Source organism: Mustela nigripes, chromosome 13, assembly GCF_022355385.1.
Source record: "Mustela nigripes isolate SB6536 chromosome 13, MUSNIG.SB6536, whole genome shotgun sequence".
In the NCBI taxonomy this organism is placed as follows: Eukaryota; Metazoa; Chordata; class Mammalia; order Carnivora; family Mustelidae; genus Mustela; species Mustela nigripes.
Window position 1 is genome coordinate 127,411,687 of NC_081569.1, and position 25,637 is coordinate 127,437,323.

At 44.5% G+C, this 25,637-nt stretch overlaps 1 protein-coding gene across 32 annotated transcripts in view; it reads right to left on the bottom strand.

Moving 5' to 3' along the window:
- The window catches only part of NRXN3 (neurexin 3), a 1,559,048-nt gene that overhangs the window by 1,413,551 nt on the left and 119,860 nt on the right, over window positions 1-25,637 (bottom strand). The window lies entirely within an intron of this gene.

Consider the following 25,637-nt stretch of genomic DNA (forward strand, 5'->3'; position numbering starts at 1 on the left):
CACATTCCCTTTTGGGTGCCTTGCCTCATACCACTCTCTCCTCTTGGGTGTCCTAGTTACAGTCTCTTGCCCTGTGTGCATAAACGTGCACCTGCCTGATGCACAGTCTTTTGTTCTTTTATTCCTTCTTATCAATTACTTCCTCTAGCTTGTCAATCATTTGGAGGACGCCCTCACAGCACCCTTCAATCTGTCACCTTTCTGGTCCCTGAAGAATCCAAAAGTGAATATGTTATTCCCGCTAGAGTTCTGGAAAACAAGACCAACTCTTCTTTTCAGTTCACCCTTTCCACAGGGGAGTGTGTAAATTGGAGCCTTTCTAAGACTTACTGTTCTCCTCTCTGCATATATGCCAAGGCAAGAAGTAACGGAGAAGAATCCCAGGTGAAAAAAAGCATCGAGACCAAGTTAAAGGAGATGTAAGCAATGGCCCCAGGAACTCCTTGGCCCTTCCTCTCAATACTTTCCCTGATAACATAATTTTGGTCAGATGACTCCTGCTATGGACTGAATGTGACAACCCCAAAATCATACACTACAGCCTTAACCCCCAGTGGGAGTGAATTTGGAGGTGGGGCCTTTGAGAGGTAATCAGATCATAAGAGTGGACCCTTCATGGTGGGAGTAGTACCCTTCTAAGAGATAAGAGATATGATCTCTCTCCACCATGTGAGTGCACAGCAAGGCAGCCATGTACAAAAGAGGAAGCAAATAGTCACCAGGAACTGAATGGAAATGGACCTTCATCTTGGACTTCCTAGCATCCAGACTGTGAGAATACATTTCTATTGCTTAAGCCATCTAGTTTGTGGTATTTGATGATAGCAGCCCAAGCTGACCAAGATACCTCCCCATGAAAAATGCTGGATGGCTTCCTATGGTCCCCATGAGCTCAACAGAACTACTCAGTTCTTGCAGATGTGTATTTTGACTCCCATGCAGCGCTCCCACAATCTCGATGAGTCCATAGGTGGGCTGACCAACCATCCTGGTTTGTCCAGGACTAAAGGGAGTCCCTGGGATGCAGGACTTCTGGTGCTAACATTGTATGAGCCAATCAACTCACCCATGGGTGGCACTGCTGAAGAGAATAGGTCTGTGGGTGCTTTGTGCTAATAGATAAGCTCCAAAGCTGAAAACTTGAATAACACAAAGCTCAACTCCTTTGGTATTTTTTGTAGAGACTCCTACACTTTTTAAGCTATAAAGACCTCAGGTTTAGCCCTAGATGATTGTAGATGTGAAAACAGGAGCAAAGAGGCAGAATGACTCCTTCAAAGTCATCTATAACAGAGCAGAGCTTGACAAAGAATCTGGACCCTGACCTTCTGCTCTTTTCACTCTGTCAGTAATTTTCAGACTGTGTTCTCTGGGTGTGTCTTCCCCTACTTTAACCAGAAAGGACATTACATATTTTAAGTTGCATATTCCTTGTATATTCCACTACAGATATAAACCACGCACACAGGGCAATAACAATGCTGTTACTGCTGAAAATAATGATGCTAATAGTAAGTAATATCGATCACTTACTATATACCAGGCATCATGTCCACCCATTCCATGTATCTAATCCCTCACATAAGTTCAGTTATTTGCCCACTTTACAGATTAAATGAGAGAGTTGGGATACAAGTGTATATAATATGTCACGAGAGCCCCTCCTCTCAATAGGTCAAGAACATTCAGAAAGTCAGAATAGTTCTGCCTCAAAGGCTAGCACACTAAAGAGGAAGGGACTCAATTTGATGGACCATGGATGTTAAAATACCTACCATGGCTCAGGTGTCTATCTTCCTGCTACCCAGAACATACCTCCTGGCTATTCTTCTACATTCAGCTCGAATCATGGAAGGAGAGACCCTCGCACAGTCCAGGACCTCCTCTCTCATTCTTGTTCTAATGGTACTAGACATATATATATGTATGTATGTATGTATACACACACACGCACACACACACACACACACACACACACACACACATATATATTTAATGTCTGCTGATTGTTCTCAAGGAAATTCCATTTGTCCTTGCCTCTACCCTCCCCCATTGTTCCTGCCTGCATGGCCATGGCCTCCTGACCTAGACTGCCATCCTCTTCTTCTGTGCTTCCATCCACGAGCCATCACAATGACACCTCCCAATTTAGCATCATGTATGAACGTCATTACCAGGAGCTTAGCTGTTCTTCCCAGATCATTAAGTGATGATGGCCAAATTGGGTCTTCTCACCTGACCCCATCACACCCCGAGAGCTACGGCCATTTGTCATCACACCCTTCGCCCCCAACTCCCGGCCAGTTCTCACTCTGAGTGGCACGGTTTCCACCCTGGCCAATTTGAATTGATTTCTCAGGCAAGATTTCAGGCCATTTCTCCTTCAAGTGATTTTACTAAAATCTAGATATATTACATCCACTGCATAGTTCTCACCTTCTGGAACTGTGATTTGCTTTTCTATACTGATCAAAATGTCCTGACATGATTTGTTCTTTTATAAATGCCCTCTCTTTGCTTTTCTCTGTTGCACTGACATTGTAAATCTCCAACACTGCCTAATCTCTTAATTCGGTTCTGTTATTTATACTAGAAATGAAGGTGGATTTAAAGGCAATGGCTTCCCATTAACATGACTTCTTCCCTCGTGAAAGCACAACAGTTCTTAGATTGCTGTATTTTTTTCTTCCCTTCCTATTTTCTGACAGCATATTAATGGATTATGACTAGGATTATGAGCAGGTGTCTTGGCTGTCCTGTCCCAACCCCCACAACCCGTCTCACAGCACGCACCCCAATACCGGGCATATAGTAGGTACTCAATGAATGTCTGCATAGATCAGATACACTTTGCCATGTAAACGGCCCCTCCATATCCGTTCTTTCACCAAATCCTCCTTCCCCATGTGGTGATCAAGGAAAATATCCTTATCCCCAGGGCACAGATGAGAAGACTGAGTTTCTGAGAGGTTGAAGGCAACAGAGAAGAGTGGTTAAGAGCTCAGGGTTGGCAGAGAGGCCTGAGTTCAACCCAACTCCTGTCTCTCATAGCTGGTTACCATGGCTAGTCTGCTAACATCCCATTTCTTGTCTGCAGTACGAGAATAACAGTAGTTCCCAATTCACAGTGCTGCAGATGGAAGTGAGACCATGGCAATAAAGCCCTCTATCTCTGGCACTTGGTCTGCCAAAGCTACATTTCTAGAAACTGTTCACAGTTGGTAAGTAGGGTGCTGGGACCACAACCCAGGTCTTCTGCTAGTTCCAATGCCCAAACTGACACCCCACGAGCCCTTGTACAGTAACCATGGTGATGGGGACCTTTTAGCATCCTAGGATTAGCCTCCTACTTGCAGATGCCACAGGCAAGTTCAGGGCCTGCCCTCTTTTGCCGGTCCTGGGAACACAGTCCTGATGGGAGTGTTTGCACAGACAGGATACTACTGCAGGGCCTGCAGGGTCTGACCACAGGCTCCTTCCGGTCTGGCTTCTTCCCTCCTGCCACAACAGACCTACCCACCGATTCGTCCCTGCCACAGTGCGGCTTTGGGAGGACTCAGCGGTGATGCCATTTATAGCAACAATGATCCTTTCCATTCACAGTGTACTTTACAGTTTATAAATGGCTTTCACTTGATCTCTCAACAGACCAGGGGCAGGCCCAGCAGGGTCCTAACTCCCTCCGGATGTACGGTGACGTCCCCAAGCTTCACAGCTGGAAACACAGAACTCTGGGGCTCTCCCGTCCACACCAGAGTTCCTAGATTTGGGCTCCCTCTTCATTGCCTTCAACTCACGCTTTCCTGTGTTGTTCTTCTCTTCTACCCCTGCTCTCAACTTCAGGAGCCCACATACCGCCCTATTTCATCCTCCACAAAAACAATATTACCTTGATTACATCCAGAGGTTGGATTTGGGAAGATACATAACATTTTAAATTCACACTTAAATCTTCAAGTTCTTTACCTATGAGTCCCCCATTCTTGGTTATATATTTATGCCTGACACTTTAAGAAACTCTGTGTAAAGCTAGATAATCAGATATGGAGTACCTACCGTCCTCTAACCGTCAAGCATCTCCCTGTAGAGGTATCGTGATGGTCACATCACAAGGAGTCGAAAAGGAGGTGCCTAGCCTCTAAGAATTTACATTGTTTGGGGAGATATGCAGAAAGAAATATAAACCACAAAGAGGACAATCCAGGGTAAGTGGCCACTGAATGGTAGTAGAAAGCTCTAGGACATTGTGAAGAGCTGAGATGGTCAGGCAAAGGGTCCCGGAAGAACGTGACTTAACTTTCAAGTTAAACCTCAACATATGCTAGAATTAGGGGGAAGGTATTCAAGATTAGGGGAACAACATAAGCAGAACCCTGGAGACAAAATCGCACCTAGGACAGTAGAAGCCCATGACTTAGCAAGGCCTGGTTCTGGCAAAGGGTTCCATTAAAAGGGTTGCAACACTGTGGCATACTGAATGCCAGGCAAGGAGCTTGGACATTATCCAGTAAGGATATCCTCCAAGGGCGGGGGCAGGAGGGGGCATCAAAGTGCTTTGTTGGGAGAGTGACATATGGGGCACAGAGTGTGGGGAAGGTATGTCTGTGGTCCTACAAAAGACAGTATATCAAGGCAGGAAACAAGACAGAACCATCAGGGAACAAAGAGAAATCTAATAGGGCTATACAGCAGAACATAATACAGCTGTTAGGGCAAAAGGGCTCCAGAACACATTTCCCCAGAGTAGCCAGAGCAAGTGGGGGGACACAAGAGATGCATGTTCAAAGAACGCTAGAATCTCGGAGAAATAATCACTCCTCTCCAGATAGCCAGGGAGTGCAACCCGTGCTCCACTTCCCTGCTTTTTCCTAACATCCTCTGCATTTGCAATTACATATTTGACAGCCCTCCTCCCCCAGAGCATCGTAAGCATTCTGAAGCAAGGATCAGGCCGATCTTGCTCATGCTATACCCCAGCCCCTAAAAACCCCTAGAGGCTCAATGAAGTTTTCCAGTTTTCATGAAACTGAGATGCAAGAGCCAATTTAAGGATCACCCAAACCGCTCTAGAGATTGAGGTAGCATGGTAGAAAGGAAAGAGAAGTGTGGAAGAGACAGGAGTCTGGTTTTAAATTCACTGAAGAAGGTGAAAAGTCAAAAGTAGAAAGCATCTACCCACAGTCCCCACCTGATACGCCCTCAGAGCCCACCCTCATCTGTGTGAAGGTTCCCTTCCGCTAGCTGACTCCTGGTTGTCCAGCAACACAATCTCCAAATCCCTGCGCCCAGCACGCAACACACACTCAACAAATGGATTTCGAAGGGTGGGCCAGGGATGGCCTGAAGCCCACGGAAACCACGAAGGTGGCACGATGCGCTGTCAAAGGCAGAGCTCGGTCTACATTGGCTCGGGGACCTTGACACTTCAAACCTACGGAGCCAAGAAGTATGCCCGGCCCCTCCCCACTCCCTCCACCCTGGAACCAGAGACCCTGTCTCGATGACTAAAGATGAAACTGTACAAAGCATCTAGACCTGCCGTGCTTTGCTTCAGGCAAGTGTCTCAGAAAAGTTTGAGCGAGGAGAATAAGCTAAATTTTACAGAGAGCCTTGAAGGAAACTTAATAAAACTCATTCTGCTCACTAAAGAGCAGCGGACAAGAAGAGAAAGAGAGGAAAACAGAGTTTGCCCCTACAAGTACTTATGAACCAGAAAGAAAACAGAGACAGGTCAGGAAGGTGTGAAAAAGGGCATAATGGCTCTTTATGGAGAATGGTTTGGGCTCTGTCTTTAAGGGTGGTTGTAACCCCCTGGACTATTTGCTTATCCCTTACTCGCCTTGGGAAAGAAATATTTTACCTGTCTTTATCACATCTACTACTTTGAGGTAGTGGGAAGAATGCAAGATGGGGATCTGATAGCACCCTGGACCTGAATCTCAGCAAAGATCATTCAAAACTGGGTGGCCTTCGGGGCGATCACGAATCTCTTTAAAACCTCAACTTCCCCATCAGTGAAATAGGAACAATGGCCAGTGCACTTTCACCTCAGGAAATCCACACCATGTCCCTGACACCCAGCAGACCAACAGTGTGAGTCCGCTGGCGCCTGCTTCCCCCTCTCCCTTCAGACCCATTGGGAAATTATGGGATTAAAAGAAATCACAGACGTGAGCATTTTTGGTTCCTCTGACCACATGCTAGGTAAATATTAACATTCTTCTTATGAACAGCAAAGGTAAAAGGTCTTATTTGGATCACTCTCAAAGCAAATTAGCTGAAGCCGAGGTGTCTGGCCAGGAACAGATAAGGTCAGATCTCGCACAGACGACCTCAAGCCTGCTCAGAGGCTCCTGTGTGGAGAAGATTAACACCCCCTCCACGCTTCTGGGACCCCAGTGAAGGGATAAATAATTCATTTTCAACCCTGTTTCTCCTTCTGCTGCCTAAATTCAGTTTTCAGTTTCAAACGCTTCCATTTGTGACTATAATAACCACCAACATCCCGGCCACCCCCCACCAAGTGCTGTCTGTTCTGACTCTCCCCCAACTGGATTAGTCCCCAGGGAAGCCCAAAGACCCACACTTTAACCCTTTCAGAGCAGACTGAAAAACTAGCTCTACTTACAGCTGTTGATGCAATATCCCTGAAGACACCAGACACTCTCCAATGAGAACCTGCATTTTAACAAGATGTTCCAGGTAAACACCTGAACCCAGACGCCTGCCAGCTGGAAATCGGAACCAAGCTCCGTCATGAATCCATTAGCCAACATTGGTGTGGGCCATCAGTTGTGAAATAAGAGCCATCTAATTCACTTTTGTTCCTCCAGCAACCAACCCAAGACTATTTTGTTTTTATCCTCCCTCTAGTCCAAATAAAATAATGGAGTCAACCAGACAGTTAAGTGTCCTGCTTTGTTCTATCGGCAGATTATATTTCCTAAGCATTTTCTCCTCTTTGCTGTTGTTCAGATCCGATTCCTACTGGGGGACTATGCAGACAGGAAATAGGATGAACGGAACACAGGGCCAGACCACCACTACAGGTGCCCAAGAAACTTGACGGAGCTCCCATCCAGAGACTCAACTGCAGGGTCCAGCCCCAGGCTGGCAAGAGCATATGTCTTCACCACCACGGGTACCCTGGGCCTCCAGCAATCATTCATGTATAAGGGGAAGCTCTTGGGAATTTGAACAAGGGGGTGAGACTTGAGGTGGGGACACATAGGATGCTCTTACCTGTTGATGATTACAACCACATAGAACTGGAGGTTGGGAGTTGGGTAGATTTCCCAGAAATGGGTCCCAGAAGTGATTTGTTAGAGAAAGGAGCCTTTTTAGGAACATGAGGTAGAGTGTGGTGGAGATGGAGATGCCACATTTCTCTCCTGGTGGGAATGATGAAATGGCAGGGGAGTTCCTCTCACAGATCCCATGATCGAATGGTCCCCAGGCTTCTGGGAACGAAGCCAATGTCACTGTACCTCATACAGACGAGGAGATAGAGGCAAAGAGTATCACTCCACCTCTATCATCCGAGGAGAAGGAGAAGACTTGAGTTACACCAGGTATCTGCTTGGTCACACAAGCAACTCCTCAAAATTAGAGTCCCAGCTCCCCTATCTACTTCCAGACACATGCTCTCTCCTTTTTTGCATTCTAACTTCTTAAAGAAGCAAAAGGCTTCAATTGCAAGATCATTCAAGGGGGCAGCCTGAAAGACTTCCTCGTCCACAGCGTGGACCCCAGTCCAGCAGCAGCATGGGCATCACCAGCCCCCCACTGAAGCCTGTTAGAAATGCAGCATCTCGGGCTCCACCCCAACCCTCCCCGAGAACCTGCATTGTAACAAGATGTTCAGATGATGCATATGCAGGTTCTACTGTGAGAAGCACTGTGGAAAAGCGGTTTCAGAAAGGTCAAATGCAACCTTGCTGTGAAGGGGTAGGAGCTGTCCATTAAAGAGGCTTTGCTTTGCCCTCAAGGGGCTTGGTCTGGAGGCAATAACCACACCCTCCAAGACCCATTCAGTTCTGCAGGTCCCACTGGCTGCCCTTTTGGTCAAAGGCCCCAGCCACGGGGTAGGGGTGGGGAGGGAGGTATAAGGCATGTAATGAGGGTGATAGCCACAGGTCAAGGTGGAGGGAACATCAGCAGGGACACACGGGAGGCATCGCCTCCAAAGCCCAGACAAAATGTGTGGCTGAGAATTAGGTCAGTGTGCCAAGGGGCAGCAGCTGATTAAGCAGCAGCTAAAAAGAAAGACTCTGTGAATGAGGCGAGGCATTTGAGGAAGAGATATTTACTGAGAGCCACTCTTGTTAAAAACACACTTGAGACGAGAGGGCTGCCTCCCTGGGTTATCCATCAGTAGAGACCTGTGTCAGCTGACCCAGGCAGAGGCCTGAGACCTGGCGAGAGGAAAAGACTCCATCGAAGCACTTTTCACCTGAAGCGAGCTGCGCGTGGCATTCCGTCCACTCCTGAGGACACTGCCCCTGCCTCCCTTCACACCAGTGTAGAAAGATCCCGAGATACTGATACCCTCATTACATGGATGCCTGGATTCCAGAGGACCGTCCCCTCCTGGCTCTGTGCTTCCAAATAGAGCCCCTGTTGGGACACACACTCCCCAACAGACACCCCCTCTTCATGCAGGAGGAGCACATAACTGCCAGATGGACAGAGTGAAGGACACACACCCAGAGCTTCCTGATGAGGAGACTAGTGACATGCTTGGGTTTGGCTTTGGATTTTTCCAAGTCTCCCATTCAGGTTCAGTAGGCTTCTGTTACACAATATCTAATCCCCAATTCCCAAAATGTGGGGTCAAATATCTAGCCTCCCCCTGAATTTCCTGTGCTGCAGGAACAGCTCACTCTCTCCCTTAATTCTGGAACTTGAGCATACGAGTCAGGCCTAAGACAACTAGCGAAATTCATCCCTCTGACTAGGGTCAGAGAGAATCACATGACTTCAGCAGGTCCCATTCATTGAAGCCCCAGGATTTCTGCTGAACTCATCTTCACTTACGTGAATCGAGAAGCAAACCACCCTGGGAATGGCCGTCAGCCCTCTTGGGATCACAAGGGAAGCAGCCCACCAAGAAGGAAGCCAACATCAAGAAAGCAAAGCCAAAAAATGGGCAAAGTGAGAGGGTAGGTCTTGGTCAAATCCTTTGAGTTACTAGACTTTTCAAGAATTGAGCCCATAAATTCCCTTTGTTATTTAAGGCAGCTGAGCTGAAAATTCTGTTATTTGCAGCTGAAAGCATCCTAACTGACTTACCAGGTAAATAAATCATTCCCTGCTGGGAAGAAAGATAATGTCTCACCAAAATTCCCCTGGCCTGGGCATATATTAGACCCTCTGAGCTCTCTGCTCCCCAGCCCCCCCACGAAATAGACTGTCAGACCAACAAATAAATAAATAAATATAGTAAAACCATAAACCTCTCAGTTGAAGACGCTGGGGAAACAACCAGCCGAGGAGCAGAAACGCTGCTGTCTCCCCCTCCCGCATCCCCAGCTCTCCGAAACAATAACCTCATACCAGTTTAGGTTTTTAATCCCCTCTCTTTCATTAGGAGTTTCTTCCTTCACTCCATCTAGGGATTTAAATATCAGAAGCAAAATGTCCACCCCTCCCCCCAATCCTGCAGACCTCCTCCAGATCTCTACTCCCCCCCTTCACTATATTTAAAGCGGGTGGAGACAGCCTTTCTTCTAATCCCAGTGCAATGCTCTGGGCTTTCTCCTAATCCCTCCACCTGTGAGATAATTGCTGGCATTTAGGAGAAAACTCAATAGTAATCATAGACTTGCGCACAAAGACACAAAAAGAGGCAGATAAAACGGGAGAAAGAAAAGAGTCACAAGCCCAGAATTAGCCACACTCTGACATCCATTCCAGAAGTACAACACGGCCAAAGGGAGAAAGGCACAGCTTTACAGGAAGGGAGTGCATTTCAAAATACCGTGGTTTAATGGTTCCTATACATACACTAGAGTAAGAGAATACGAATGTAAGAATTAAAAGGGTTTGCATTATTTAACGATTCACAAGTCAGCCACAAAAGCCTACCAAACTTGAACTCCTACTTAACACTGTCTTGATGAAACAAGAAAAGTCTCTTAATCGAGGATTTCCCTTGTGAAGTGATGAAGAGGGGAAAACAGATGCTGAGTTAGTCTTACCCAACAATCAGAATAAAACAAAATGTTAGTGAATCAGGCGTCTGGTCCCATTCCTCAGTGTAGGCTAAGATCCCAACTACACTTTTAGCTTTTGGTTTATGGATGCAAGACAAGAGTGAGGTTAAATCCCTTAAAAATTGCAATTTAATAAAAATTCATGTATAGCAAATAGGTTTATAAGCTAAGATCAATGTGAAATTTGTTTCCAATAAAATACATCTACTAGGGCGCCTGGGTGGCTCAGAGGTTAAGCCGCTGCCTTCGGCTCAGGTCATGATCTCAGGGTCCTGGGATCGAGTCCCGCATCGGGCTCTCTGCTCGGCAGGGAGCCTGCTTCCTCCTCTCTCTCTCTCTCTGCCTGGCTCTCTGCCTACTTGTGATTTCTCTCTGTCAAATAAATAAATAAAATCTTTAAAAAAAAAAAAAAACATCTACTAAAGTCAGACACTCCCTTTACGGTTTGCTTTATTCCCTGGAGTTGGCTAGAGCACTGTATGTCTCCAACTTGCCTGATCATAAGAACAATTGAGAACTGCAGATTCTGTGGTTAAAGCAGAAACTGAAAGTCTTTAGTTTCACGAGTTCCTGGAGTGATTCTCAGCACTTTGAGAAACATCATGGTAACTCTGAAAGGTTTTATCCAAAATGAGATATATGTATATATTATAGAAAAAGGAAGGGGCAGGGGTCCTCTGTCTCATGGAAACCAGGGAGCCATGGCGTTCATTAGATTGGAGGAAGGGAAGGGGCAGAAGTCTAGCAGGCCTGACACAAGATGACGCAAGAACAGAACACAACGCACCCACTGGGGCAGAGAAAAAAAACCCTGTCGTTCTGGACACACAGCTGAATTACCTTTCCCAGCCTCCTCTGTAATCAGGTGGGATCACAGGATTGGATTCTGGCCAACAGCAACGCACACTACATCCAGGTTTGACCCTTCAAAAGAAAACACCCTGCTTGCTCTCTCACCTTCTCCCTCTCTCTGCATCTGCCCGTGGGATGCAATGAAGGACAAGGTTCTAGAAAATGGCAAAGCCACAAGATGGAAGATGACCAAATGACTGGGTGGAGCCGAGGCCCTGCCTTCACCATGCACCAATCTGCACTGTAAAGTGTGACGCGAATAAGGAACTTGTTAGCATCGACCTCCTGGGATTCGGGGCCTGTTGGTCACAACAGTTAGTCTACCCTAACACACACCGTCACTTCCCTGCACCTCTCCGTGTTATCCTGTTCCCAGCCTACTCCCTGGACTTCAGGGTCAGGTAAACACAGACGAGCTGGGCAATGAGCCCCAAGCAGCTGCCCGAGCAGTGTCCAGATAGTATCTCAAACTCACAGGCACCGACTCTCCCTTAGAAAAAGGCTCTTACCTTTTAAGTATCATTTGGTGCAAAGCCCAAAAGAAAAGGGGGGGGGGGGAAGAATAGCTTTTGGAATTCATTATAAAGGTGTTTTCGTCCTACCATATTGTGAACTGCTTAAGAACAAAGAATGAGGGGAGCCTGGGTGGCTCAGTGGGTTAATCAACTGCCTTCAGCTCAGGTCATGATCCCAGGGCCCCGGAAGCGAGCCCCGTGTTAGGCTCCTTGCTCAGTGGGGAGCCTGCTTCCCCCTCTCCCTCCGCCTACTGCTCTGCCTGCTTGTGCTCTCTCTCTCTCTGTGTCAAATAAATAAATAAAATTTTTTTAAAAAGAACAAAGACTGATTTTTATTCAATTTGTGTATCCCTTGTGTTCAGTGCTTGTTAAATTCAATTATACTTTGTTGTTACTGTCAAGAATGGAGGGAACATATTATTTATGAAAATTACAGCAAGAGCCAGACATCTTGTTAGGCACTTAACATGTGTTAGTTCACTTCTCAATTTACCACAAGTAAAATAATGTATTATTTATAATACATTATATGTAATAGTATCTATATGCATTATGAAGACTATCTTACATTAATGCATCATTATCCCCATTTTATGGAAGGGAAAACTGACGTTCAATAAAATTAGTTGAAGCGATGGTACATGGTTACGTAGAATCAGCTTCAGCTTCCGGGCTCGGGCAAGGCTAAGCTCATCTTGGTCCTGCTACTAGCTCTGTAACTAGTATTGCAACCCTGGACTTCTATTTTCTTATCTGTGAAAATGGGGATAATGTCATGTAATCATTCAAAGATTTCTTTAAAGGGACATGAGAAATAAGATTTTTTAAAAACTGCTTCACATAAAGGAGGCACTGGTAGAGAAACTTAAGGATCATTTCAGCCAAGATAAACCATTTCCAAGAAGGAAGAGGCACTGGCTCCCACCTCTAAAACAAACTGCCAAGCAAGAGCCAACGGAAGAGCCAGGAAAGGAAAATGCAACCACTTACCTCTTGGGAGAACGGTCCTGTCTCTGTCCACTAAATGGATGAAACAAAAAATGCATGAAAGGCTTCCAGCTCCGAGGTTGGCCAGAGAGGATGCAAGGCTGGGCATAAAGGATGCAAGAGAGAAAGTGAGGCTGTGAATCCTCACATGTATTTTTTTTTTCCCTATTATTTTTGGAGGAAAGCCGGCGAAAACAGGAAGGGATCTGGAAAGTTGACAAAAGTCATTATTCTCCACAAATGACTTTAACCTTGCCTCGTCAGTGACCTTCATACTACCTCTGGTTTAATGACGTTTATTTCAACAGTAGCTGATTTCACTATTAAACAGAGATGCAGAACACAAGATAATACGACTAAATCACTCTAGTAAATATTTAATATCATCGCCTTTCTTTTTTTCCTTTTAACAAATCACTATCAAAGCTGAGCACATAATAGAAAACACATTTATTTATTCTATCCTGGAAAAAAGCTTAGTGCTCATGCATTTTATCTATCTAGTTCTCCAAATGACTTTGACACTTGAGAGCCCTTGTGATCAAAGCAGTCTAAAGGAAGGTGGTTTGGCAACAATTTAAGAACTGATTTCGTGCGTTGATCAACAGCCCCCAAAAATGCCTGGTGGAAAGGCACTAAACTTAATCCATCACACCCATGGCAAACTCTAAAGTATAAAATTACTATTTTTTTTAAGATTTTTTTTATTTATTTGACAGAGAGAGACCCAGTGAGAGAGGGAACACAAGCAACGGGAGTGGGAAAGGGAGAAGCAGGCTTCCCGCCGAGCAGGGAACCCAATGTGGGGCTCAATCCCAGGACCCTGGAATCATGACCCGAGCTGAAGGCAGACACTTAACGACTGAGCCACCCAGGCACCCGGAAAATTATTTTAAAAAGAAAACAAAATGGGGGGTTGCCTGGGTGGCTCAGCTGGTGGAACATCAGACTCCCGGTTTTGGCTCAGGATCCTGGGATGAGACCCACGTTTGGCTCTGTGCTGAACAGGGAGTCTGCGTGTTTACCTCTGTCCCTACTCCAGAGCACGCACATGCTCTCTCTCTCTCTCTTTCTCTCAAATAAATAAATCTTAAAACAGTAACAACAATGAAGGAATGATACTGGCTTAAAGATAAACAGATTCCTACTTGAGAAAAAATGAATTTTCCTTTTTAGTTAAAAAAAATTGTAAACAAAATTATGAAAGTATTCTTAATGGAAGAAAAGAAGTGGAAAAAGTCATTAAGTAACAGTTTACAAATTAGTCCCAAGTGTATTTCCGTACAGACATCTCCTCTTGGAAACTGGCAATATGGGACAGGAAAAGAAAAAAAACAAGCGGGTGTAAAGGCTTTCTAAAGTCATCTCGGCATTTGTCACCCTCTTACTCTAAGCCAGAAAGTTGTACAAAGAGTCTAAAATCCTGGCAGTCAGAGCAATTTACTGACAGTGTCAAAGCGGGGTCGCATGGGTCCTTGGGGCAGTTACATATTTAAGAGCCATCCTTGTTTAGAATGCTCTCACCCCACTATTTGCGGGACCTTTCGGACACTGCATGAGCACAGCAGCCCGTGGGGGGACCTATAACAAATACCGTCATGCAGTGATGGTGATGAGGAGTTGGTCGCATCTTAGAGGCAGCTTGGTGAGAGAGAAAAGAAAACAGCCTCGGGAGTTAGAAGGTCTGGGTCTGACGCCAACAACACGGCAAATTATCAGTGTGGCAGCAGGCAGGACCCTTCTGCCGCCTCAGCATATGTTTTGTCATCCACAAAATCACAGTGGGGTGGACTGAAGGAATTCTAAGTTCCCTTTCAGCTCTGAAATTATATGCTCCTAAACTCTGGGGAAGTAGATCAGCATTTTTTTATAAACTAGCTCTTAACCAAATGCGTTTGTTTTCTTCGTGGCTCACGTAGTTTCATCAAAGGAACGTAACGAAATCCCTTAGCTCTCTGTGCACACAACAAGAGCAAACATATCCATCTAACACCTAAAGAGCACACTGGCTTTATCGGGAATACTTTTTTTTTTTTAACTTTATTTATTTATTTGACACAGAGAGACAGAAAGAGAGGGAACACAAGCAGGGGGAGTGGGAGAGGGAGAAGCAGGCTTCCTGCTGAGCAGGGAGCCCAAGGTGGGGCTCGGTCCCAGAACCCTGGGATCATGCCCTGAGCTGAAGGCAGATGCTTAACAACTGAGCCACCCAGGTGCCCCCTGGGATTACTTTTTCTATGAGTAGTATAGGAGGATCTCAAGGAAGAGGCCAACAGTTGCCTCTTGCAAAGGAAGTGCCCAAAGACCTCCCACTGAAAGTAAAATGGAAATCACAGGAAACTTGGATCTGTCCATGCTTCTGAAATCTGCTAAGAGTTACTAACTAGTTCAGTGATTTCTAACACCCATCCAGCAAACACTCACCGAGTCCTTTCTACCACAAGGCAGGCAGTGTTACAGGTGTGGGACATGCCACGGTCACGAACACACGTACCGCCCTTACTTATGTGGAGCGTATGTCCTCGTGGACTACTAGCTCCCCCTTGCATGGTGCCATTTTAATTTGCAGAGCACTTCACCTGCATGATATCAGTTACTGTCCAGAACCAACCCACCAAGTAGGCACTGTACAGGCAAAGACGTGGAAAGTTAAAAAGATTAATTTGTTCCAAATTCTCAGATCTATGGTGATACTGATGAGATGTATTTATTATGATGTTGATAACTAATGTTTGTTGCTAATGTTCGTGATAACTAATGTCTTTTTAATGTCAGATCCAAGCTCAGACATAAGCCTTTTATACACATTGTCTCAGTGGTTCCCAGCCACGCTATGAAGTAGGTAGTATTGCTGTTCCCATTTTACTTACCGGGATAATAAGGCTTAACAAGGCTGTATACCTCGTAAAGGTCAAGCACTAACCTCAGCGCTCTGATCTGTCCTGTTTTCTCCCCCAGCATCCCAAACTAGTCTTCTGACACGTATCTCAGGGTTTTTTTTTTATACCAAATGTTGACCCTGCATTAGAGTTATTCACACCAGGATGTCGGGTGTTCGAGGCTCAACTACCACCTGGATCAATTAGTTTAGAACTGGGAATGTCACCCATCCCATAACAATTTTGGCCAAGACATTTGTAAATGGTCATTAGTGGTCACTCGGGGAGGGTCTGGCTGGCTCAGCAAACTATGTCTCCATAACCAGATTAAGAGCCGCGGGTGAATGGCCCACAACAGATGACCAACGGCAGCCACTTCATGCTGAAAGGACAGCACAGAAATAGGACAAAGGCCTCTGCCTTGCAGTGAGAGAGCCCACAAAATCCTTAGTTGAGCCAATGATTCTTAAACACAGTACAAGTCATTCTTTCTGGGAAGAATGTCTTCTACCTATGTGTTCACTGGGGAAAAAAAAAAAGGCATCGATAGTCAAACTCTCAGAGTGTTCGGATGAATGGTCTTAGCAATAAACTGATAACCACAAGGACTGTTCACCAGCTCCAAATTTCAAAGCAAATAAAACTTAAAGTTCCCAGTAATTTTCTCCTCTTATGCTGAGATCAGCCCTTCCTGCAGTGAAGCAGGCCATTTATCAGGAACGCTGTTTACACACAGTGGATAGATATCCGTCGGACTACTTAGGTAATACAAACTGGAAGTGTGTTAACAAGACTAGTGTCTTTAAAACTGCAGTTGTTTTAACATCTGTGTTATGCATTTTACCAGGAAGCAGTAATTTCCCTATTGAAACTAATCCCTCCAAAAAACTATTCCCAATCAAAACAGAAAATGCAGTTACGAAGATTCTTGAGTAAAGCCAATCCAAAAGCCTCTTTCAAATTCTAGAGACGCGACAACTTATAATATTAGACTTGAAAAAGACTCGAGAATTATCTTGTCCCAAGTTTCTCAACTGAACACCAGTTTTAATTCTAGCTCTCCTCATCCAAAATGTAAATTATTAAAAAAAAACAAAAAAGATTTCACATCACATAAATTTGGGTAACTTTGAAAACTACATTTTCTTTCTCAACAATGTATAACTTTCATTGTCATAACAAAGGCGCTGAGAAGTCTTACGGTCAAAAAACAATGTTTCATTTTGTCTTCAACCTATGTTTTGAGAACTTATTTTTCTCAGTGCTTTTTTTTTTCTTGGAATATTATTAGCATTTCTCAAAATTCTTTAAGAAGTTGGCAATCTGGCTGAACACACTGTATAATATCAGATTCTGAAAGATGACAAAACCTCCCCAAATACACACACACGCTGGTATATTTCCTTGGGGTTATTTTGAAATCAGGTGAAGCACTAGTTTTAAAGAAATATAACACTTAAAATGTGTCCAGTTCCTCTAGACTTAAACAATAAGCAAGTTAATTAGTGTTTGATTGATTTCCACAGTCCTCCCATCAACTGAGAAACAACACACAAGTCACTTGAGACAAGATAGTACCCTACAAAACTCACAGATGTTCAGAGATCTCACCAAGAGTTGGAAAATGTGTTTTTTCAATGCATATTTTAAACCATTCAGCAATTCTTTTTTTTTTAAATATTTTATTTATTTGTTACTTATTTATTTGAGCGAGATGGAACAAGTAGGGGGAGGAGCAGAGAGAAAGGGGCAAGCCGACTTCGCACTGAGCACAGAGTCAGATGCAGGGATCCATCTCACAACCCTGAGATCACTACCTGAGCTGAAATCAAGAGTCACATGCCTAACCGACTACACCACCCAGGTGCCCCACTGTTTAGTAATTCTTTTTTTTTTTTAATGATTTTATTTATTTATTTATTTGACAGAGAGAGAGAGAGCGAGAGAGGGAACACAAGCAGGGAGAGCGGGAGAAGCAGAAGCAGGCTTCCCACCCAGCAGGAAGCCCCATATGGGCTCTGATCCCAGAACCCTGGGACCACGACCTGAGTTGAAGGCAGCCACTTAACGACTGATCCACCCACGTGCTCCCCCAACCCCGCCCTGGTTTCCTAATTTTTTTTTTTTTAAAGATTTTATTTATTTGACAGACAGAGATCACAAATAGGCAGAGAGGCAAACAGAGAGAGAGGGACAGGCTCCCCGCCGAGCAGAGAGCCCGACGCGGGGCTCGATCCCAGGACCCCGGGACCATGACCTGAGCCGAAAGCAGAGGCTTTAACCCACTGAGTCACCCAGGTGCCCCAAGTTTCCTAATTCTTAAGAGCAGCAAGGTACAACTGATCATAGTAACACACTTAATTCAGCTTAAGAAAATGGGTAAGAGGGGCGCCTGGGTGGCTCAGTGGGTTAAGCCGCTGCCTTCAGCTCAGGTCATGATCTCAGGGTCCTGGGATCGAGTCCCGCATCGGGCTCTCTGCTCAGCAGGGAGCCTGCTTCCTTCTCTCTCTCTCTGCCTGCCTCTCAGTGTACTTGTAATTTCTCTCTGTCAAATAAATAAATAAGAAAGAAAATGGGTTAAGAAATTTTCTTACCTCTGTTTGTTGTCTAACACCCAAGTTATTTTGTTTTGAGAGAATTATAATACAAACACATCCACACCCAATAGTATTTGAGGTTTGAGATCTAGTTCCAGATAGTATCTAGCCAAAGAACTGACTCTCATTTCAATAATGGATCCGCAAGCATTTGCAAGACACAGTCATTAGCTTATCTTTAAGTAAATATTTTGATTGTCAGACAGCTCGTTGCAAACAAGGATCTTTTCCAAACACTCCCGATGCATCCAAGGCCACTTGCACACTTATTTAATAATCTGCGCCTGTGCTAAAATACGAAATCATCCTAAGGAAGTTGAAACCCAGAAAAAGCATGTTCTGCAGGCTCTTCATTCAAAAGGGCTCCAGAACACGCGGACCCCGCTGTCTTTCATCAGTGCGCTACATTACCATAACGCTTAGGAAGTGAGCTATTACACACCATCATCCCTCCTCACCGCTATCACAGAAAATCACACACTCACAAAACAGCATTAATTGTCAGAATTAGCAACCATTTAAAAGGCAGCTGTTCTTTCACTCTAAAACAGGCTCCAGATTTCAGATCCTCTCCCTGTATGGGTCCCTGATCTCTTGCTTTTACACACATGCATGTACACACACACAACGGATCCCTAGCCAAGCGCATTTAAAAATATATATATATTTTCTAAATTCAAAGAAAGCGAGAAAATATTATTTATTAAGGAACATTTTCTGCCCCAGTACTTGCCATCATTGTTACCATCAGCTGACAAGCTTTCAACCCGCAGGGAAGCACTTGCAACAGCTCGAGGTGAAAGGGCTCTGATTTTGGCAACGGAGGGAAAAAAAGAGCAGTATCTCTTTAAGAGTCAACAGTAAATTAACTTGCCCCAAAGAGTGAAATAATTAGCAGTTAGTAGCTTATTAAAAGGATGGCAAAGGCCAAGCTGCCATCTGGGATCTCCAGTTTCTTGTGATTGTTATTATGTCAAGACGCGCAAGCTGCATTAGCTTTCATGTCACCGCGCCCGCCCTTCCTTCACACGTAAATTTTAATGAAAGATGCCGCACTTTTAAAAATCAGATGTCCATCAAAAAGTGTTATTAGTCTGGCTTTTTACAAAGCATATGGTCCTTTCTACCTCTGCTGTTCTACTAGCCACTAATGCCTTAGGAAAAAAAGAAAAGCAAAGCCCAATGATATCAATTAGATGTTCTCTTTGTGCAGAAGGAAATCCGAGTGCCATCAAAGACAGAGCAAAGCTACACACCTCCCCGAATGACAACATTCGTGACTCTGTTGACACACAATAAAAATCACAATTGCCTTCCTTTCTCACAAGGCTAGCCTTCCTTCATGAAAACGAAAGCACTCTGGAGCCTGCCTGCTGGTAGATTTCTACATGGATATGCAGAGCTTTGGAGTGGAGAACACTATATTAAAAATAAGGGACAGAAAGTAGCAGGACAGAACCTTATGGGGGGGGTGGGCACTGACAGGGGCGTATACAGGTTAAATATTTAAGCGTACTCTTGAGTGTGAACTTAACATATTACACCGTGTGTGCTCTCTCCCAATAAGCGAGCAAATGAAAAAATAAAAAATTCCTGCTTGTTCACCCGCAAAGAATATTCTCTTCCCAGCATCGGAGAATTTAAAGGGTGGGCGATTTGAACTCAAGTATTACCTGACAGTTTCCCTTCAAGATAAATTCATAAAATTACAGATACATGAATATGCTGAACACTGAATTTATTTAAAACTTTAGGATGTGAGGTAGCTGTTACATCCGAAAGCCATTTTCATACTGCTGTGGACCGTCACCGAGGTGTCGGAGGCCCGGCCCATGTCTGCGTAGCTTGTCCTGTGTCCTCAGCACCTGGTCCTGGCCCAGCACATCGTTGGCTCTCTGTCAGTATTTGCCGAATGGTGACTAAACATCACTTTCCTGATGTTACAGCAGACAATACGCTAAATTCAGAGGCACGGCTCCCTGGACTGTATTCTTTTCAGTATACTACGTATGCAAGCCACATGCAAGAACACATTCAACCATGATAAACCTGTAAATACGTATGTGAAGAAATTATACCTACACCCAGATACACTACACTTCCCTGCACACCAGAGAAATAGTCCATGACATGTACAAGCCCAAGCACACAAGGCAACACATTTGCTTGTTTTCTTATCAAATGTTTTTTCTACCACGTTACCCTTCTGGATTCTCGCTTTATAAAAGGATGTGGCGTAAGCATGTCACAATTGAATTCAAAAGATCCTTTACCTGTCGATGCTATCAGTTAAGTTTATGTGGGTCTACCTAGAGATCTACAGTTGAAAATTATCTATCCTCTAAGATTAACCAACTCGGTTTGATTAAAGTCTATACCTCTAAGATCAACCAACTTTGTTTGATTAAAGGCTATACAAGCAGAGCACTACTCAAGTTCAAGGAGAAAGTGTTTTATGATATATATACACACACAGATATAAAATCTGTGCATAATCAATTAATCCAAATTGATAATTGAGAAGGAAATAACCATGTTGCTTGGAAATCTGAGCAATATTTTCCTTGATGTGGTCAATTGGAATTTAACTGAAACATCCCATTGATCCATCACACATTTTACTAATAAATCTGCTCACATTAACATTTAAAAAAAAAAAAAAACTCCAAGAACAACTGTTCTCAAAAAAAGTCTTCACTGTCCAATGAAAAATTTCTAAACGAGGAAATTTAAAATAAACACTTCATATTTTTAAAGCACAATTTCAAAGACATCAATGTCAAAAACACAGAGTTGCTAAAATCAGGCCATTTTACTTCTATGTTGAAAATAAATCTATTTTCCCCCGCAGACTTTCAAAACCTTAGAAGGGGGGGAAAGAGGCAGGAAAAACAGGCTTCTTTAAAAAAAAACAAAGTGATTTTATTCATTGTCAAGAGGACAGATCACTGGTAGATGAGAAAGAGATGAGGCAAGAGATGGAAATGTAATATTGCCCCTATTTTATTATAATTAGGTATTTATAGAGCACAGATGAGTTTATTTTCATAATTAGTAGTGGCATTGCATTCACTAATTTGCATAAACAGTTGGCTATCAAAACAGTAACTTCTTTGCAGGGCTTTCTGGTCCTAGCAGGGACTAGAGAGGGCTCAACTCCTCAAACCAGCTTTCTTAATATTATTATCAGCAAAATACAATCTATATGGAATCACATTCGAGTTCATGTAGCTTGATTATCTCCTTCTAGTTTGGCCAATATTGACTAGTTCAGGACTGGAAGGCAAATGATCAAATCTACATGGGGAAAAATACATGCAAATAAATTGAAAGAGATCTTTAAGTTCTAACAGATTAAAGTAGATCTTGGGGTCAACACTCTCTAGTCCAGTAATAAAGGGCTCTGTAAAAAAGAAAAAAGAAAAGTAAATGCCACCCTCCGCTGCCCTCGGGATTTAAAATTCATGAAAACTTCTTGGCCATTGTTGCAGTCTGTGACTGCTCTTCCTGGTCATTCTCAGCATTTGTCGTGCCCTCCACAAGCATGCCTACCCTGCTTAATAAAAACAACTTCACCCAACACGTGGATCGGGCTCCCCGGCAGCAGTGCTGAGGGTAGGAAAGTTTCCTGCTCCCTGACCGCTGCTACAGGCAAAGAGAAATGGAATCAAGGCTGCTGCCAGTGACTGCTTCCCACCACTGACGTTCCGTGAGAAATCTTACTCCTTCTTCCTCAAGCCAAAGGTCAAAAGCTTGTAGCTTGTGGCCTACAGTGTGTTCATATATACATATATATATATATACATATGTACTTAAAATGAAAGATGCCATAAACTTATATTTTTATAAATTTTTATATTTATTTATATTTATAAAGTTTACATATATTTATATTTATATACTTATAAATATATAAACTTATATTTTTATAAATTTTTATATTTATTTATATTTATATATTTTTATAAATCCACTTCTGGCTTTTCTTGAGGATCTCGGGACACTGGGCATGCATTCTTTGTGGCAGCAACTAGCAAGAGCAGAGCAGAGCCCACCGCCCTTGACGCGATGTGTGCTCCCCGCCTCTCTCTGTTGCTGATCTCACACCAGGACTTTTCTTACACGGGATCTGCTCCTGGATGACACCTATCAGGCCCCTGTTGACATGGAGTCTGCAACATCTACCCCAGGTGCAGTTTCAAGGAAAAATATTTGCCTAACCCAGAATGGACAATCCCTAAGTCCATAAGAAAAAGAGGATAGAAGCTAAAACACACTCAACATTTAAACAAAGACTGTCAAAATCAGGTCCAAAAAGCTGACCAAGGCGGGTTGCTGTGTACCTCCCCTACTCAGTCACTTCCTAGTAGTCAGAATGGCTTTTGGCTCAGGGCAGCCCAAAGGCTTCCTGAATGTGGCGATGACCATCACAGCCTGTACGTATACACATACATCCCACTCTGTCTCGTAGATTTCACGTCATGATTCTTTCCATTCTGCTCTCACTGCTTTGCTGCTCAGCTTTGAAGAATGACAAGATCTGAGGCTTTCTTTCCTCTGACAATCTCCTAAGAATAAATCCAAAGACTTTTCCTGCTTTTATTCTGATGCAATCCATCTGGGACCATTGCCCTCTGTCATTTGCACACACAGGGCCAAGAGAAGGCCTGGGTGAGGAGAGAAGTGGAACCACAACATTTGGCCTCAGTCCATGACCCACTGGGGCTTCTTGGCTCAGGCAGTTGTGAGGCTGAGGAGGCCAGTGATAAGGGACACTGGTTGGTGTACAATTCTGGACCAAATACGGAGCTAAATGCAGTGTAAGTAACAGAAATGACCAAGATGCAGCCTCTGTCCTGTAGGGAGAGGCTGCCCGAAACACACAAGTAAATTGGATTGAAGGAACTTTGGCGAGGAACTTCGGTAACAGAAGCACCAAGTCTGCCACACCTAGGAGGCTTGGCTTTAACGTGTGATAAGGAGAGGAAGGGAATTCCAAGGACATTCAAGAAAGAGGGCAGAGCCCCGGCCAAAGACTAAAGGCAGGAAACCATAATGTGAATTCAGGCAGAGTGAGTTGTTGACTTCAGGAGACAGGGGGCCGGCAGGGGTGAGAGTGTGCAGTGGAAAGTATTATAGAAAATAAAGCTGGGGAGGCACACTGACAATTATACAATGAGAATCCTTCAAAAGCTTTTGAACAGATGAGCTACATGATCCGATTTAACTTTAATTTTGCTTTATTTTCACTTTTAGGAAGATGATTGACAGCAGACTAAGAAGGATTAGAGATTTGAGTCCCTTCCACATGCACCCTACAATGCTACACACATCTGGACATTAACAAATGAATATGTTTGCCTTCCACATCCTTGCCCATCTTGCAGAGTGGAGTGGTCCAGCTCCCCAGTAACCCTAATAGAAAATATTAGAGAGATATATGAAGTGCGAGCTCACCTCCGAATACAGCACTCAAGGACAGACAGCAACAACTAGGAAATGAAATCTCTGTGCGATTTCAATGGGCAGAACAAAGGTGAGGAGGAGTGGTTACCGGAGAGAGAAAGAGAATCAGTAAAGCTAGCAGAAGAGGAAAGGTCCAGGAAGGTTTCGCGGTACCCTATTTGGGGTACAATTTTGCATCTAAGATTAACAGGAGAGAAGATTAAAGGTACACTAGGCCATCTTAGGGACGACTTCGAAAGTGAGATAGCTAATTCTGCATCCCAGGTGGAGGACAGCAGAGCGTAAGTAGTTCTCAGTTACTGGACAGCCTGGAAGGGGCAGGAGGACGAATGAGGCTTGGGCAAAAATCAAATAAGGGCTACCTGGGAACTGAATGAGGGTGTTGACAGTAGAGATGCACGGGATAATCCAGAGGAGAATCTCAGTAAGATCTCTCAACTGGTCACCCAGGACACAGAAAAGTTCAGGAAGGATAGAACGCGATTCCTGGTTTTCAAGTCTGGGTGATGAGGAGACCGAGGCACCATGAACGAAAATTGGGACGTTGCAAAGGGAAGCTGATACGAAGGTTAACTTAGACACACTGAGGTCACAGCAGTGGAATATTTACAGGGACCTGTGTTACAGAGAATGCAAAGTGGCAGGCTGGAACCTGAGACAGGTCCATGCCAGGAAAGCAGCTGGGAGGGACATCCGTGGAAGGCATCCTCGGATCGAAGACAGGCCATAGGAGCAGAGGTTAGGGGCCCAGATTCTGAGTTTCATTTCCACTTAGTAGCCAACTGACATAGCAAACATAGCTCTCTGAGCCTTGTACTTCTCCATAAAGCCGCGGTAACACCATCACCTACCTTATACAACAGGTGTGGGGATTAAGGACAATAAGATGTAGAAAGCACAGGGCACAGTTGCTGGTACAAAGGGCATGCTCAGAGGTAGCAGCAGTAGCCAGAGAAAGAAAAGAAGGTACCCAGGTGCAAAAGCAAGGAAGATCTATCTTATGGGACGGTTTAGGGGATTACAGAGAGAAAAGGAGAGATTTGGAGGCGGGGAAAGGGAAGAAGACAGGAAGACTCCCTCTTGTGTATTCTCGCAGACGCCAGTGAGAAGAGGGGCAGAGGACACACAGTTACATGCTTCAGAAGGGCTGAGTCCTCGGAAAGGATTGGTAAGGCTTTGCCTCTGAGGAGATCTCTGGCAGCCTCTGGTTGAACGAAGCAGAGAAGCGGAAGGGGCAGACACAGATGTCTGCTTCCACTCAGCCTTCCTCTGCCTCTTCTCCCTTTCCCACCTCCTTTCCAAAGGCTCCAAGCTCATAATGCGGTAAGGGTTCCCCGTGACAAATTTCTGAAAATGAGCCCTCCTGTGGTTAGTGTAAAAAGAATAGGCAATCAGCTGACTTCAAAGTGGAAAGACCCAAACTGCTTCCAAGGTAACCATACATAACTTGAAAAATCCAGAAAAGCATAAAACTCAAAAGAGAGATGGCCCGTTCTCAGACCCGAGTCAAATCAGCACGTTCAGTGAGCTGTCAGCCCCTTCAGCATCCTCACGCCAGAATTCACATTTCCTATTCCTGTGATTTGCCAGTCTTTGCAGCAAGCAGCGGTACGCAGCTCCACGGAGATAGGGCTGGAGAGTGAGGAGGGAAGAGAAGAGAACCGGACGTAGATTCATATTTATAATTTATCAGTTCAACTCTCCCTTCGCTGCTGCCCAGCTAATCCAACTTGAGCTGGTGAGCCATGTTCTTGGGCTTGGGTCTCCGACAGCTTTGACTGAGTGAAGGAGTGAGCTGTGCTCTCCCCAAAGGTGTGATGCTGAAAGCCCGGTCAGAGCACTGGAGCAAGCCCACCCTCTCTGCGCCTCTCCTGTTCCCTGCCTACCTGGCAAAGGTAGACTTTGGAAGTGACAGTCCAGTGTTACCTTTCTCCATGCTCTTCCGATGGAGGGCACTGTCATTCCCGTGTCCTTACACAGCTCTTCTCAGTCCCACCCTTCTTAGCCCATTGACCCCAGTCAGGACATTTCTACTCCCCCAAATGCAGGAAACACAGAAGATAAAACAGCAATACATACGAATCCCCCAAATTTCACATTAAATTTAAAGCAATACACCACTCCTCT